At 46.1% G+C, this 15,201-nt stretch overlaps 1 non-coding gene across 1 annotated transcript; it reads right to left on the bottom strand.

Annotated features, from left to right (window-relative positions):
* Positions 1–456: 456 nt before the first annotated feature.
* Positions 457–529, bottom strand: trnak-cuu. The gene has a single exon. It is a non-coding gene; the product is annotated as a tRNA-Lys (tRNA).
* Between the last annotated feature and the right edge of the window lie 14,672 nt (positions 530–15,201).

The raw sequence follows: 15,201 nt of genomic DNA, 5'->3' as shown, positions 1-15,201 counted from the left end.
TCTCTGCTGTGCAACTGTTGTCTCTGCTGAGTAACTGAGCTCTCTGCTGTGTAATTGTTCTCTCTGCTGTGTCACTGTGCTTTCTGCTGTGTAACTGTGCTCTCTGCTCTGTAACTGTTCTCTCTGCTGTGTCACTGTGCTCTCTGCTGTGTAACTGTTCTCTCTGCTGTGTAACTGTTCTCTCTGTCGTGCAACCTTGACCCTGCCGGTGACAGTTCTGCACTGTGGTTGTATCAAATCATTCCCTGTTGTGGAAATGTGTTCCCGGATGTAGAAATTTAATTCGTCAGAAGCAGAGCCTTTCTCCGCCATCACTGAGACGAAATTCCAAATTTATCAACTCTTGTCACGAATAATTAGTTCAGGCTTCTGGATTCCGAGTCCAAGGACAGAATCTTGTGATCCTGTTATCAAACAGTTCGTTCACCTGAACATTCTCAGATAACAATATGAAAGCGCCCAACGTGGGGCTCGAACCCACGACCCTGGAATTAAGAGTCCCATGCTCTACCGACTGAGCTAGTCGGGCTGGTGCCAAAAACGCTATCAACCCTCTCCCTGAGGAGCTTAGAATGTGCTAAGCAGCGAACTTTGTGCGAAATCGTTTCCTAAAATTCCGATTCATTCTTCGTTCACAGTCGCTGGGAGCAGGGCCCGAACCTTCTGGGGAAAGTCCATAACCACTCGGTCATCGCAGCTATGTTCAGTCGGTCATTCATTAATAATGCGGTCGATATAAAACATTATAAAACCAGCCTGGAATCACTCCAGGAAGTTCTTGCATTCCTGCGATGAACGGTGCCCCGGTGTTTGTGTGAGGAGTGGTTGAATCGGCCATAAAATGACCATTGGATTTGAAGAGAAGCCTTGAGAGAGTCGAAATTCCCGGCTCCATAAACGCACAATTCCACTCATTCAATTGTTTGCGTAAGAAAATCAGTTACATTGGAAATATCCTAGAAGTTCATTTTTTGCTTCACATGGAACAGCACCGAACTTCCCAGTCTGGATCCAAATTAAAGCAATTCAATCAGAGAAACTGACAGCACAGAAGGCGACCTTTGCAGACCGAATGGTCACGTGATTACGTGATGACGCATCCACAATGATCAGCTTTCTCCCCGGATCGCCCTCAGAGCACAAGCCTGGATCAGCTTCTCAAACAGTTAATACATTATTTTTTGTTACAAGTCTTTGGTCGCCAGTCTTTGAGAGATCAGAATTTCTCCATGGTGTCAGGAGTGGGCAGTATGGCACAAGGGCTTCACCGCCTGAGCCCGCTACTGACATAGAATCACAGAATCCATACAGTGCAAAAGAAGACCATTCGGCACAACGAGCATATCCTGACCCTCCGAAGGCTCACGCACCTGCCCTCTGCTGGAATATTCAGTCCGATGGAGCAACTCTGCCCTCCAATTCCAACCCCTCATTTGCGGCCCGCCTCTCATGAGTGGGGTGCAGGATTGGAGGGTCAGTGCAGGCTCGATGGGTCGAATGGCCTCCTTCTGCATTGTACTGCTTTCCATGGAAACATATATGATCACAGTATTTATTCACATGGGATAAATGTTGGCTTGCATATCGCAGGCGGTGGCCGCGTGGCCTAATGCATAAGGCTTCGCTGAATCTGATGATGACATTAGAAGATTGCAGGTTCGCGTCCAGTCGTGCTCGTTTTACACATAAATCCGGTGGAACTTGCTGACAGCCGAGTTTTCACTCCTCAGCTCAAGGTTTCACCTTCCCATCCAAACAGTGCAGGGCTTTTTTTGGAATATAATTTATTGGAACATTGTTCATTCAATTCGCTCTAATCCTAGTATTTTGTTTAGCCCCTGATGAATCCACAGTATCTGTTTAACTTGGATAAAGTATAGAATAAAATATTATGTATCAATCGGTTCACTACAATTCTGTGGAGGAAATTCTAATATCGTCTGGAAGACAGACAGAGTCAAAGGGTCATAGATGTTTGCAGCATGGAAACAGCCCTTCGGCCCAGCTTGTTAATGCCGCCCAGTTTATATCACTAAGCTAGTCCCACTTGCCCGCATTTGGCCCATATCCATCTATTCCCACCCTCACCATGTAACTGTCCAACAGAGTTTTTAAAGACAAAATGATCCCCGCCCCTCCCACTGCCTCCGGCAGTCCATTCCAGATGCTCCTTATTACATTATTTATGCTCCTCATTATTTCATAGACTTCTATGACATCACCCCTCAGCCTCTTACGCTCCAGGAAAAAGATTCCCAGCCGATCCAGCCTCCACTTTTCACTCAGACCATCAAGTCCTGGTAGCACCCTTGTAAATCACATCTGCACTCTTCCTAGTTTACCAATATCCTTCCGAAAATAGGGTGACAAGAACTGAACACAATATTTCATGTGTGCTATTCTCAATGTCTTGTACAACTTCAACAAGACGTCCCAAATCTTGTATTCAATATTCTGACCTTAAAACCCAGCATGCTGAATGCCTTCTTCACCACCCTATCCACCTGCGACACCACCTTCAAGGAGCTGTGAACCTGTACCCCTAGATCTGTTTGTTCTGTAATTCTCCCCAACTCCCTCCCATTAACTGAGTAGGTCAATCACTCATTTGATCGACCAAAATGCATCACCTCACATTGATCCAAATTAAACTCCATCTGCCATTCATCGGCCAACGGGCCCAAGACGTTTAATAATGAGCTTAATCAACTGTTTTGTTGTTCAGAGGGATGAAAGATTATGTCACTGGATTGGGAATCCAGATGTCTGAACTAATCTTTGGGACACGGAATAAATCCCACCGTTCAAATTCACTGATGTAATAGATTTTCAGGGGGGTTGACAGGGTGGATGCTGAGAGGTTGTTTCCCCATGTGGGAGAATCGAGGAACAGAGGAAATAATCTCAGAGTAAGGTACCGGCCGCCTAATTAAACCAAAAATGATGAGAATGTTTTTTCTCAGAGTATAGTGTACCTGCGGAAATGTCGTTTTGAAGCGAATGGAACGTTGAGGCTGGGTCAGTTAGTATGTTCAAGATTTAATCAATAAAGAAATCAATGGTTATGGGGATGAGCAGGGAAAGTGGGTTTGAGGATTATATCAGGTCAGTCATTACCGCATTGAATGGTGAAGCAGACAGGATTGGCCGAATGGCCTACTTCTGCTCCTACGTCTAACAGTGTAATGCGATCATCCGATCGACTTGTTTTCACGGCTGGACGGCCGGTTCTGGAAAGACAAAATCTGCCAGCAGTGCCCCAGATGGCATCTGTTTTGGAAATTCTGAAGCCGCATATTTTCTTGCTGCCAAACTGCTGCCGAAAGCTGGTGTCGTGATTTAAATCGATTATCAGACAGAGGATTAGGAATATCGGTATGGAGAATGGCACAAGAAGATTCACTCCTCGGGCCTATTGAACGGCGAATCTAAACTTCATCCTAGTTCCGGAAACACTAAACGAATCATCAGGTCACCCTCAATAAGTGGCCCAACGCGGAGACGCAGGACATGGATCATCGACGAGGATGGATTCAGACTCCCAGATGCAAAGCACAATGGATTAGCAGCGCATCACCTTCACCTCTCCGCCAACTCGCCATGTAACCTGACTTCACCAAACCACCTCAAGGACTTTTAACATCCGCGATAGCTATCGGAAGAAGTTTGTCTTTGTGTATTGGTCCAGATGTGCAGCCAGTTGTGAAATGTTGGAAATATAGTTTCTGTCAGCAACTTACATTTCCATCACGTCAGCTTAGGGATTGTTCTGAATGGACTGATGGGAAACACTTCAACACCATGTCCAACATGGTTCTACACATTGTAAATAAAACACCGCGGAAAGACTAAAAGATACAAACATTTGATCGCATCATGATGTACATCAGTCAGACGCCTGAAACATCCCGTCAATGTCGGAGTTGTGACGATTCTAATATGTTATCCAGAGAATCTCTGCAGGACATTCGGCCTCTTGACTCTGCACCGAACTTCCAAAGGATACCGGAGACACCCCAAGGAAACCCATGCAGACACGAGGTGAACGCGTAGGCGCCGCACAGACAGCTCCCTAGAGCTGTGAAACAACTGTGCTAACCACTGTGCTACGATGCTGCCCCATTTAATTGCAAGTACAAAGCCAAAGCCACAGCCACTCCGCTAACTGAACTGTGTTTAACAAGACATTCATTGACAATTTGTTCCATACAAAGCATTATAAACCCAGCCTGGAATCACTCCAGGAAGTTAGTGCTTTCATGCGATGACCGGAGTCCCAGTCTGTCTGTGAGAAGGGATAGAATCTCCGTGTGAAAAGGCCATTGGATTTGGAGCCCAACCCTTGAACTATTGGAAAATCTCAGCTCCCTAAACGCACTGTTCGTCTGATTACATTATTTGTGCAACAATATCAGTTACATTGGAAATATCCTGGAAATTCATGTTTGATTGAAAACATTGCGGACAGTCGGTGAAGAAGTGGTGTATTTACTGCGGCGCATTAACCAACCAATCAGAAAATGTGCCACCTTGCACCTGACCAAATTTAACCAGCTCCGATGCCTTGAAATTCCAGATTCACGAAATCAGTGAATTTAAATTTCACCAGCTGCCGTCCTGGGATTTATTCTCTGTCCCAAAGATTATTTCTGTCCCCTGGATTCCCAATCCAGTGACATAACCTTTCACCCCGTGAAAAAAAACAGTTCATTCAGCAAATCATTAAACATCATCCTGAGGAGATTAGAATTCCCTCCACAGGATTGGATTGAACCGATTGACACAAAACATTTTGGTCTAATTGGAGCATCGATTGTTTGTCCAGATCAAACAGATATTGCGGACAGTTTAGCATCAAAACAAAGCACCAAGATGAGATATAATGAACGAACAGAATAGCAAGAAAGTAAGGTCTGAGAAAAGCCCGGCCATGTTTGGAAGGAAAGGGAGAATGTAAAAAGCAGAGAATTGCCTCGATTCCTCGACCTCGGTGTAACGGCCCAGCACGCTTCCGCTGCGGCACTCTGCTCCCTTAACCAGGAGCTGCGACATTACTGCCCTTCGGTAGCCAGACAACTATTCACTTCCTCATTTGTTGTTTCAACAAGAACACACGTTTGAGCAGATTGATTCTGGTCAGCACAGTTCAGATATTTTACTTTCTTGCTGAATGCTCAGTGCAGGTGATGTGATTTATTCTGTGACGTTGTTCTGATCGGAAAGTGGGAAGTGACCTTCATAGAAGGAAGTTCAGGGCGGCAGTTTCACATCTCTGGCACCATTGATCAACCTGTTACTGATTTCTTCAAACTTTGCCTCAAGTCCGACCCGGGGACAATCAACCGCGAGCAGAGTGGCGCAGCGGATGCGTGCTGGGCCCAGAAGTCGGTGGATCGAAACCATCCTCTGCTATTTATTTTATCATTCACACCAAAAGCAAACACGTCGCTATCACCCAGGAACACATCAACCATTTTCTTTATTATAATCAAACTTTTGCTTTCTGTCTGATCCGCTCTTTGACACCTCTTCTTCAGCTACCCAAAGTACAGTCGAGGTGACTCAGTTGACTTCTCCCAAACACTCTTCTGCCGCCCTTACTGGATTAACGTCCTCCAGTTTGGACACTCGAGGGTTTCTTCGGCTGCTTGTCTGTGAAAGCAGCAAGGAAGCAGCTGTGGAGAGACAATCTAGTCGCCAGGCTCCAACGCTCCAATTGGATACCGCATGTTGCTCGGATCTTAGACTCTCAATACCTTCTTGTGAGGATGAGTTCGGGCGGCAATTCGGTCCTTGTTGATTGGAGCAAACTGATCAATGCAGCAACAAAAAGCTCCTTAATCACCTGCGGTTTGGAGAAGGATGGCACTCAGATACAGGACTCTTTATGTGGTTCAAAATTAATAAAAGCATATCTAGTTTCTAATCAAATGTCGATGAAGATAGAATTAAAGTCGCGTTTTGCGCGGAGCGTACCTTCGTCCGCGCAGTGTCAGGGTGGTTGAGCATTCTAAGACGCTGCGTTGAGGTCGCAATCATTTCTGGAAGCGTGGGTTCGATACCACTCGAGACATTGACTTTTCCTCCACGAGATTACAGTTCTCCAGCAAAATGTTCAATCCCAGGAAGATCCAATACCACCCATTGAGTGGGGAAGCGGTGGCTTCAGGACATGAGATTACTGCTACATTTCGCACAGCAAGAACCAACAGGTTAAAGCCTAGTTAATTACTGCGTAATCGGCACAGTGACTCTGGCTGAGGAATAAATATTGATTCCTGGACTCCGGGGAAAAATCGTCTTCTCTTGTTGTAAAAAGTGTGGCTGGTTGGATTGTTCGCATCCGTACATGAGGGGAAGATGGGAGCTGGGTTTCTATGGTGATTTATTACTCGATAATGCTTTATTTCCTTATTGGCCCCTTGTGAGGTAATACTGGAAAACGTTGTCTATCTATTTTGTCCGTCTGCGGGGTCCTACTGGAACGCGCTTCAGTCCAGCTTAGACAACGGCTCACCTGGACTGGAAACGATAGCTCTTTTTTCTCAACAGTTGCTGCCAGACATGTTGATATTTTACTTCATGTTCTCTGTGGTTCCCTGTTTGTGACCTTTACAATGTGTCATGCTGTCTCCTTCATTCCTGGTACAAATGTCGGGATGAGACTGCAATAAATATTCTGATAGGCATTTTTTGCAAAGCAAACAGGAACGTGCTTTATGTTTACTTTTGGTGTGAGGGAGAATGTAAATAGCCGAGAACAGACTCGATTCCTCGACCTCGGGCTAATGGCCCAGAACGCTTCCGCTGCGGCACTCTGTTCCTTAAACCAGGAGCTACAACATCACTGCCCTGCGGTAGCCAGACAACTATTCACTTCTTCATTTGTTTTTTCAACAAGAACACACGTTTGAGCACACTGATTCTGGTCAGCATAGTTCAGATATTTTACTTTCGTGCTGAATGATTGTTCTGTGAAGGTGATGTGATTTCTTCTGTGACGTTGTTCTGATGGAAAAGTGGGGAGTCACTGGAATCATCTTCATAGAAGGAAGTTCGGGGCGGCAGCTTCACCTCTCTGGGAACATTGATCAACCTGTTACTGATTTCTTAAAACTTTGCCTCAAGTACGACTACGGAGGGCATCAACCTCGAGCAGAGTGGCGCAGCGCCAGCGTGCTGGGCCAATAACCAAGAAGTCGATGGATCAAAAACATCCTCTGCTATTTATTTTCTCACTCACACCAAAAGCAAACAAGTCTCGATCACCCAGCAGAACATCCGCCTTCTTTATTAGCATCAAACTTTTGCTTTCAGTCTGATCCGCTCTTTGACACCTGTTCTTCAGCTACCCACAGTACAGTCGAGGTGACTAAGGTGACATCTCCCAGAACTCTCTTCTGCCGCCTCCACTGGATGAACGTTCTCCTGTTTGGGTATTGGTGGGGTTCTTCGGCTGCTTGTTTGTGAAAGCAGCACCGGAAGCAGCTGTGGAGAGAGATTCCAGTCGCCAGAATGCAACTCTCCAATTGGATACTTCACGTCGCTCAGATCTTAGACTTTCAATATCTTCCTGTGAGGATCAGGAAGAGCGGGAATTTGGTCCTTGTTGATAGGAGCAAAGTGATCAATGCAGCAATGAGAAGCTCCTTACCCCCAGCGGCTTGGACAAGGATGGCATCAGATAGAGGACTCTGGCTGAGGTTCAGAATTAGGAAAAGCATATCTTGTTGGAAATGAAATGACGATGAGGATAGAATTTGAGTCGAATTATGCACGGATCATAGATTTGACGCTAGCGCAGCAGGATGGTCGAGCGGTCTAAGGCGCTGCGTTCAGGTCGCAGTCTCCTCTGGAGACGTGGGTTGGAATCCCACTTCTGGTATTAAGTTTTCTTCCACGAGGTTAGATTTCTCCCGCTAGATTTTCAACCTCAGGAGATGCAAAAACTCCCTTTCAAAGGCAAAGCTTTGTTCTCAGGACATGAGATTCCTGCTTAAATACGCACAGCCAGACCCGGCAGGCGAAAGCCCAGTTAATGACTCGATATTCTCCTTCAGTGACTCTGGTTGAGGATTTAATATTGATCCCAGGACCCTGGGTGAAATTAGACTTTTCTTGTTGTAAATAGTCTGGCTGGTTGGATTGTTCACATCCGTCCGAGAGGGGAAGTCGGGAACTCGGTTTCTATTGTGATTTATTGTTCGATAATGCTTTATTTCCTTTTTGTGAGCCATTCACGGACATCAGTATGTATAAATATTGCTCCTCTGTGGGGTACGACTGGATAACGTTTACAATCCAGATTTCACAAAGGGTCACCTGGACTCGAAACGTTCGTTGTTTTCTCTCCCTACACATGCTGTCAGACCTGCTGAGACTTTAAAGCATTTCCTCTGTGGGTCCCTATTTGTGAGCTTTACAATGTTGTCATGTGTCATGCTGTCTGATTCATTCCCGGGACTAATGTCAGGATGAAACTGCAAGAAATATTCTGATAGGTATTTGCTGCAAAGCAAACAGGAGCGTGCGTTCTGATTACTTTTTGTGTGAGGGAGAACGTAAATAGCAGAGGATTGCCTCGATTTGTCGACCTTGGGGTAATGGCCCAGCACGCTTCCGCTGCGGCACTCTGCTCCTTAAACCAGGAGCTGCGACATTACTGCCCTGCGGTAGCCAGACAACTATTCGCTTCCTCATTTGTTCTTTCAGCAAGAACACACGTTTGAGCACACTGATTCTGGTCAGCACAGTTCAGAAATGTTACTTTCGTGCTGAATGGTTGTTCTGTGAAGGTGCTGTGACGTTGTTCTGATGGAAAGGTTGGGAGTGACTGGAATCACCTTCACAGAAGGAAGTTCGGAGCGGCAGCTTCACCTCTCTGGGAACATTGATCGACCTGTTACTGATTTCTTCAAAATTTCCCTGATGTCCGGCCCCACTGAGCGTCAACCAAGAGCAGCGAAAGCTTGCTGGGCCCATAACCCAGAGGTGGATGGATCGAAACCATCCTCTGCTATTTATTTTCTCACTCCCACCAAAAGCAAACAAGTCGCTTTTACCCAGCAGAACATCCGCCTTCTTCTTTATTGGTATCAAAGTTTTGCATTCAGTCTGATCCCCCATTTGACACCTGTTCTACAGCTACCCACACTAAAGTTGTGGTGACTAAATTGACTTCTCCCAAACACTCTTTTGCCGCCTCCACTTGATGAGCGTTCTCTTGTTTGTCCACTGGAGGGGTTCTTCGGCTGCTTGTCTGTGAAAGCAGCACCGGAAGCAGCTGTGGAAAGATATTCCAGTCGCCAGAATGTAACTCTCCAATTGGATACTTCACGTCGCTCAGATCTTAGACTCTCAATAACCTCGTGTGAGGAACAGATAGAGCGGTAATTCGGTCCTTGTTGATTGAGGGCAACTGATCAACAAGAAGCACCTTAACCCCCAGCGGCCTGGACAAGGATGGCATCAGATACAGGACTCTGGCTGGGGTTCAAAATTAGGAAAAGCATATCTTGTTTGAAAAGAAATGACAATGAAGACCGTATTGAAACGGACCATTTTTTTTGCGGCAATACGTCAGGATGGCCAAGCGGTCAAAGGCGCTGCGTTAAGGTCGTCGTCTTTCCTGGAGGCGCGGGTTCAAATCTCACTTCTGATATGAACATTTCCTCCAACTAGCTCCGTTTCTCCAGCAAAATGTTCAATCCCAGGATAATCCATTACCTCCCATTCAATGGGAAGCGATGACCCCGGGACATCAGATTTCGCCTGAAATTCTTTCTGCAAGACCAGGCAGCCAGAAGCGCTGTTCATGACTGGATGATCTGCGCATTACGTCTGTCTGATGAATTAATATTGATCCCAGGACTCTGGGTAAAATTGGTCTTATCTTGTAAGTAGCCTGTTGCTGCGTTGGATTGTCGAAGTGACTCAGTTGGCCTCTCCCAGAATCCTCTTCTGCCGCCTTCACTGGATGAACCTCCACCTGTTTGGACACTGACGGTGGCTACTTGTCTGTGAAAGTAGCACCGGAAGCAGCTGTGGAGAGAGATTCCAGTCGCCAGGATGTAATTGTCTCATTGGATCCTTCACGCCGCTCAGATCTCAGACTCTCAATGCCTTCGTGTGAGGAACAGGTCGGCGGCAGTTCGGGCCTTGTTGATTGGAGCAAACTGATCAATGCAGCAATGAGAAGCTTCTCAAACCCCAGCGGCTTGGGGAAGAATGGCACTCTCGGATACAGGACTCTGTCTGAGGTTCAAAAATAGGAAAAGCGCATCAGGTTTGAAAAGTAATGACGCTGAAGTTAGAATTTGAATCGATTTGTGCACGGAGCGTATCATTCGCGCCATGATAGCTGAGCGGTCGAAGGCGCTGCTTTAAAATCGCAGTCTATTGAAAAGCCGTGGGATCGGATCCCACTTCTCGTTTCCTCCACGATGATACGTTTCTCCAGCAACACGATTCAATCCCAGGAAGATCCAATACCTCCGATTCAATGGGGAAGCTGTTGCTTCAGGACATGAGATTCTTGCTTAAGTTTGCACAGCAAACCCCACGGGCAGAAAGCTAGTTCATGAATTGATGATCTGCTCAGTGAGCCTGGTTGAGTACTTAATATTGATCCCAGAAAGCCGGCTACGATTCCTCTTCTCTTGCTGCAAATAGCCTGTCTAATTGGATTACATAGAATTTACAGTGCAGAAGGAGGCCATTCGGCCCATCGAGTCTGCACCGGCTCTTGGAAAGAGCACCCTACCCCCTATCCAAGGTCAACACCTCCACCCTATCCCCATTACCCAGTAACCCCACCCAACACTAAGGGCAATTTTGGATACTAAGGGCAATTTATCATGGCCAATCCAGCTAACCCGCACATTTTTGGATTGTGGGAGGAAACCGGAGCACCCGGAGGATACCCACGCACACACGGGGAGGATGTGCAGACTCCGCACAGACAGTGACCCAAGCCGGAATCGAACCTGGGACCCTGGAGCTGTGAAGCGATTGTGCTATCCACAATGCTACCGTGCTGCCCTTGTCAAGGTGACTCAGTTGACCTCTCCCAGAAACATCTTCTGCCGCCTTTTTTGGATGAAACTTTCCTCTGTTTGGACACGGAAGGTATTCTGTGGCTGCTTGTCTGTGAAAGCAGCACCAGAAGCAGCTGTGGAGAGAGATTCCAGTCGCCAGGATGCAACTGTCTAATTGGATCCTTCTCGGCGCTCAGATCTTACACTCTCAACACCTTCGCATCAATTCAGCAATGAGAAGCTCCTTAACACCCAGCCCCTTGGACAAGGATGGCACTCAGGTGCAGGTCTCTGGCTGGGGTTCAAAAATTGGAAAAGCACGTCCAGTTTGAAATGAAATGACGATGAAGATAGAATTTAAACCGATTTGTGCACGGAGCATATCTTTTGCCGCAACATGTCAGGATGGCCGAGCCGTCGAAGGCGATGCGTTTATAAACTCAATGGGCTTCATAATTCCTGTTGAATTTGGTGAAACTCTTTTTTGTCCCTCGCTTTTCTTTTCGGGATCATTGGGTCAATTCGGTTCTTTCTAGTTTGTTGGCGAACAGAACAATAGACATACGGGACCAGTCTTTATAAATAGTCTTTATAAATAAAAGCGTCGACCACAAGGGGGCCGCAATGGAGATTCTTCATAAAATCCTGAAAGAGCAATAGAAAACGTTGGATAACTCGGCTGGTCTGGCAACATCTGTGGAGAGAGAAAAACAGTTCCAGTTCCAAACCCAGTATGACCCTGCTTCCCATTCTCTGTTTCCCTCTCCACAGCTACTTCCAGCCTGTTGAGACTTACCAGCATTTTCTGTTTTAATCACGGGACTACACGCCAGCTCCAGGCAACTGACATGGACACGATGGGTGGAATGGACTCACCCCGATCTGTAACCATTCTATGATTCTCGAAACGAGAGTGTAAAACCTGCGCAACGTTAAGTATCCAATTGGAGAGTTGCATCCTGGCGATTGGAATCTCTCTCCCCCGCTGCTTCCGGTGCTGCTTTCACAGACAAGTAGCCGAAGAAACCCTCAGGACAATCAGGACGAAATTCATTCAGGCAGAGGAGGATCCGGGAAGAGGTCAACTGAGTCACTCTACTGCCCTGTGGGGAGCTGATGAACAGGCGTCAAGGAGCAGTTCAGCTCCAAACACGCCCCTTCCTCCTTTTCCTCCAAATTGCGCCCGAGTGCAGCCAATGGCACCATATCGAGAACAGAGATGTTAAAAAGTGCTTTGCAGGGCTCGTCCGGGATTTGAACCCAGGATTTCGCGCATTTTACCGCAGCAGAAGACCCTAAGCGAGAATCATACCCCTAGACGAAAGAGCTAGACGATGGTCAGTCCACCACTGAAACCATCTTACCATTACCTCCCAAAGCAAAGCTTATTTTATCAACTCAATGGGCTTCTTAATTCCTGTTGAATTTGGTTTGGTTGTTAAAGTAAAATGAAAAGAAACTCTTTTTTGTCCCTCGCCTTTCTTATCGGTATCATTGGGTCAATTTGGTTCTTTCGCCTAATGGAGAATCTTCATAAAATCCTATGAGAGCAATAGGAAATGTTGGATAACTCGGCTGGTCTGGCAACATCTGTGAAGAGAGAAAAACTGTTACAGTTCCAAACCCAGTATGACGCTGCTTCCCATTCTCTGTTTCCCTCTCCACAGGTGCTGCCAGTTCGTTGAGACTTTCCAGCATTTTCTGTTTTAATCACGGGACTACACGCCAGCTCTAGGCGACTGACATGGACACGATGGGCGGAATGGACTCATGCTGATCTGTAACCATTCTATGATTCTCGAAACGAGAGTGTAAGATCTGAGCAATGTGAAGTATCCAATTGGAGAGTTGCATCCTGGCGACTGGAATCTCTCTACCCCGCTGCTTCCGGTGCTGCTTTCATAGACAAGTAGCCGAACAGCGGACAAACAGGAGGAAATTCATGCAGTTGAGGCAGAGGAGGATTCTGGAAGAGGTCAACTGAGTCACCTCGACTGCACTGTGGGTAGCCGAAGAACAGGTGTCAAGGAGCGGTTAAGCCCCAAACATTCTCATTGTCTTTCTTTACAACTCGTCAAATCTATATTGCAGAATGGTGCGGGCAAATGATAGATTAATATAAACTCTTCGTGCTCCTCCCGCAGCACAAGGCACTCCGATGGCATCTTCAACATAACTGTTGCAGGTATTGGATTATATCACGTTCTAAATAATACAACATTTATGATTCCTATTGCGATGTTTGCAATTGAATTCTGTGCGTCTTAGCGTAATTGTGCTGAATAATTGTGTGTTTATCTAGCAATCTATTTGCATTGACCTCCTTTGTGTATAAATGTATTTTGACGTGATTGAAAAACAGAAGGAAAGGCTGAGAAAAACCCATCCCGATTAAATACGATTCAATGATAGAACATAGAACAGTACAGCACAGAACAGGCCCCTCGGCCCTCAACGTTGTGCCGATAATGCCGAGTCAGATAACCATCAGAATGCGGAAATAATTTAATATGCAGCACAAGAACCCAAAATACGGCAGAACATTTTAAAGTGCTTTATCAGCAGTAAGTGTCATTTTGCAGAGGAAGTAACATGTAGTCATGGCCGAGTGGTTAAGACGATGGACTAGAAATCCATTAGGGGTTTCCCGCACAGTTTAGAACCCTGCTGGCTACGTGTCTTTCTATTTTCGTGCAAATTCACGCAAGTTTCTTTGTTATGCGTTGTGCCTGACACGAGGTGCTGTGAAACCTGTTTTTAAAAAATGTTCATGGCAAATTGTCTGACAGCAATGCCTCCCTCCGGTTCTTCACGGCCGCTGATCCCGTCTCCAAATGAGCAAAATGCCTTGATGTCACCTTATTGGTGAAATCGGAAAATAATGGATGAATAGAATAGGAAGCCAGCCGGCAGTGGGACCTCGGTATTGCACCCGATTCTTGGCACAGTCCAACCATCTGCAGGTTAGGTGGTTTGACCATGTTTACTTTTTACCCTTAATTTCCAAGCATTAGCTAGAGATATAGAACAGAGAACATAGAACATTACAGAGCAGAACACGCTTTCGGCCCTCGATGTTGCGCCGTTCTGTGAAACCCCTCTGAAGACCCTCTACACTATTCTCTTATCGTCCAATGCCTATCCATTGACCATTTGAATGCATTTAGTGTTGGCGAGTCCAATACTGTTGTAGGCAGGGCATTCCACGCCCTTACTACCCTCTGAATAAAGAACCTACCTCTGACATCTGCCCTATATATATCTCCCCTCAATTCAAAGCAATGTCCCCTTGTGCTGGGCATCACCATCCGAGGAAAAAGGCTGTCAATGTCCACCCTATCTAATCCTCTGATCATCTTGTATGAAACAATAAAGTCACCTCTTAATCTTCTTCTCTCTAACGAAAACATCAGAACATAAGAACATAAGAACTAGGAGCAGGAGTAGGCCATCTGGCCCCTCGAGCCTGCTCCGCCATTCAATTAGATCATGGCTGATCTTTTGTGGACTCAGCTCCACTTTCCGGCCCGAAAACCATAACTCTTAATCCCTTTATTCTTCAAAAAACTATCTATCTTTACTTTAAAAACATGTAATGAAGGAGCCTCAACTGCTTCACTGGGCAAGGAATTCCATAGATTCACAACCCTTTGGGTGAAGAAGTTCCTCCTAAACTCAGTTCTAAATCTACTTCCCCTTATTTTGAGGCTATGCCCCCTAGTTCTGCTGTCACCCGCCAGTGGAAACAATCTGCCCGCATCTATCCTATCTATTCCCTTCATAATTTTAAATGTTTCTATAAGATCCCCCCTCATCCTTCTAAATTCCAACGAGTACAGTCCCGGTCTACTCAACCTCTCCTCATAATCCAACCCCTTCAGATCTGGGATTCACCTAGTGAATCTCCTCTGCACACCCTCCAGCGTCAGTACGTCCTTTCTCAAGTAAGGAGACCAAAACTGAACACAATACTCCAGGTGTGGCCGCACTAACACCTTATACAATTGCAACATAACCTCCCTAGTCTTAAACTCCATCCCTCTAGCAATGAAGGGCAAAATCCCATTTGCCTTCTTAATCACCTGTTGCACTTGTAAACCAACCTTCTGTGACTCATGCACTAGCACACCGAAGTCTCTCTGAACAGCGGCATGCTTTAATATTT

The sequence above is a fragment of the Scyliorhinus canicula genome, chromosome 31 (genome assembly GCF_902713615.1).
Source record: "Scyliorhinus canicula chromosome 31, sScyCan1.1, whole genome shotgun sequence".
NCBI classification, from domain to species: Eukaryota; Metazoa; Chordata; class Chondrichthyes; order Carcharhiniformes; family Scyliorhinidae; genus Scyliorhinus; species Scyliorhinus canicula.
This window is presented reverse-complemented; position numbering and strand designations above follow the sequence as displayed.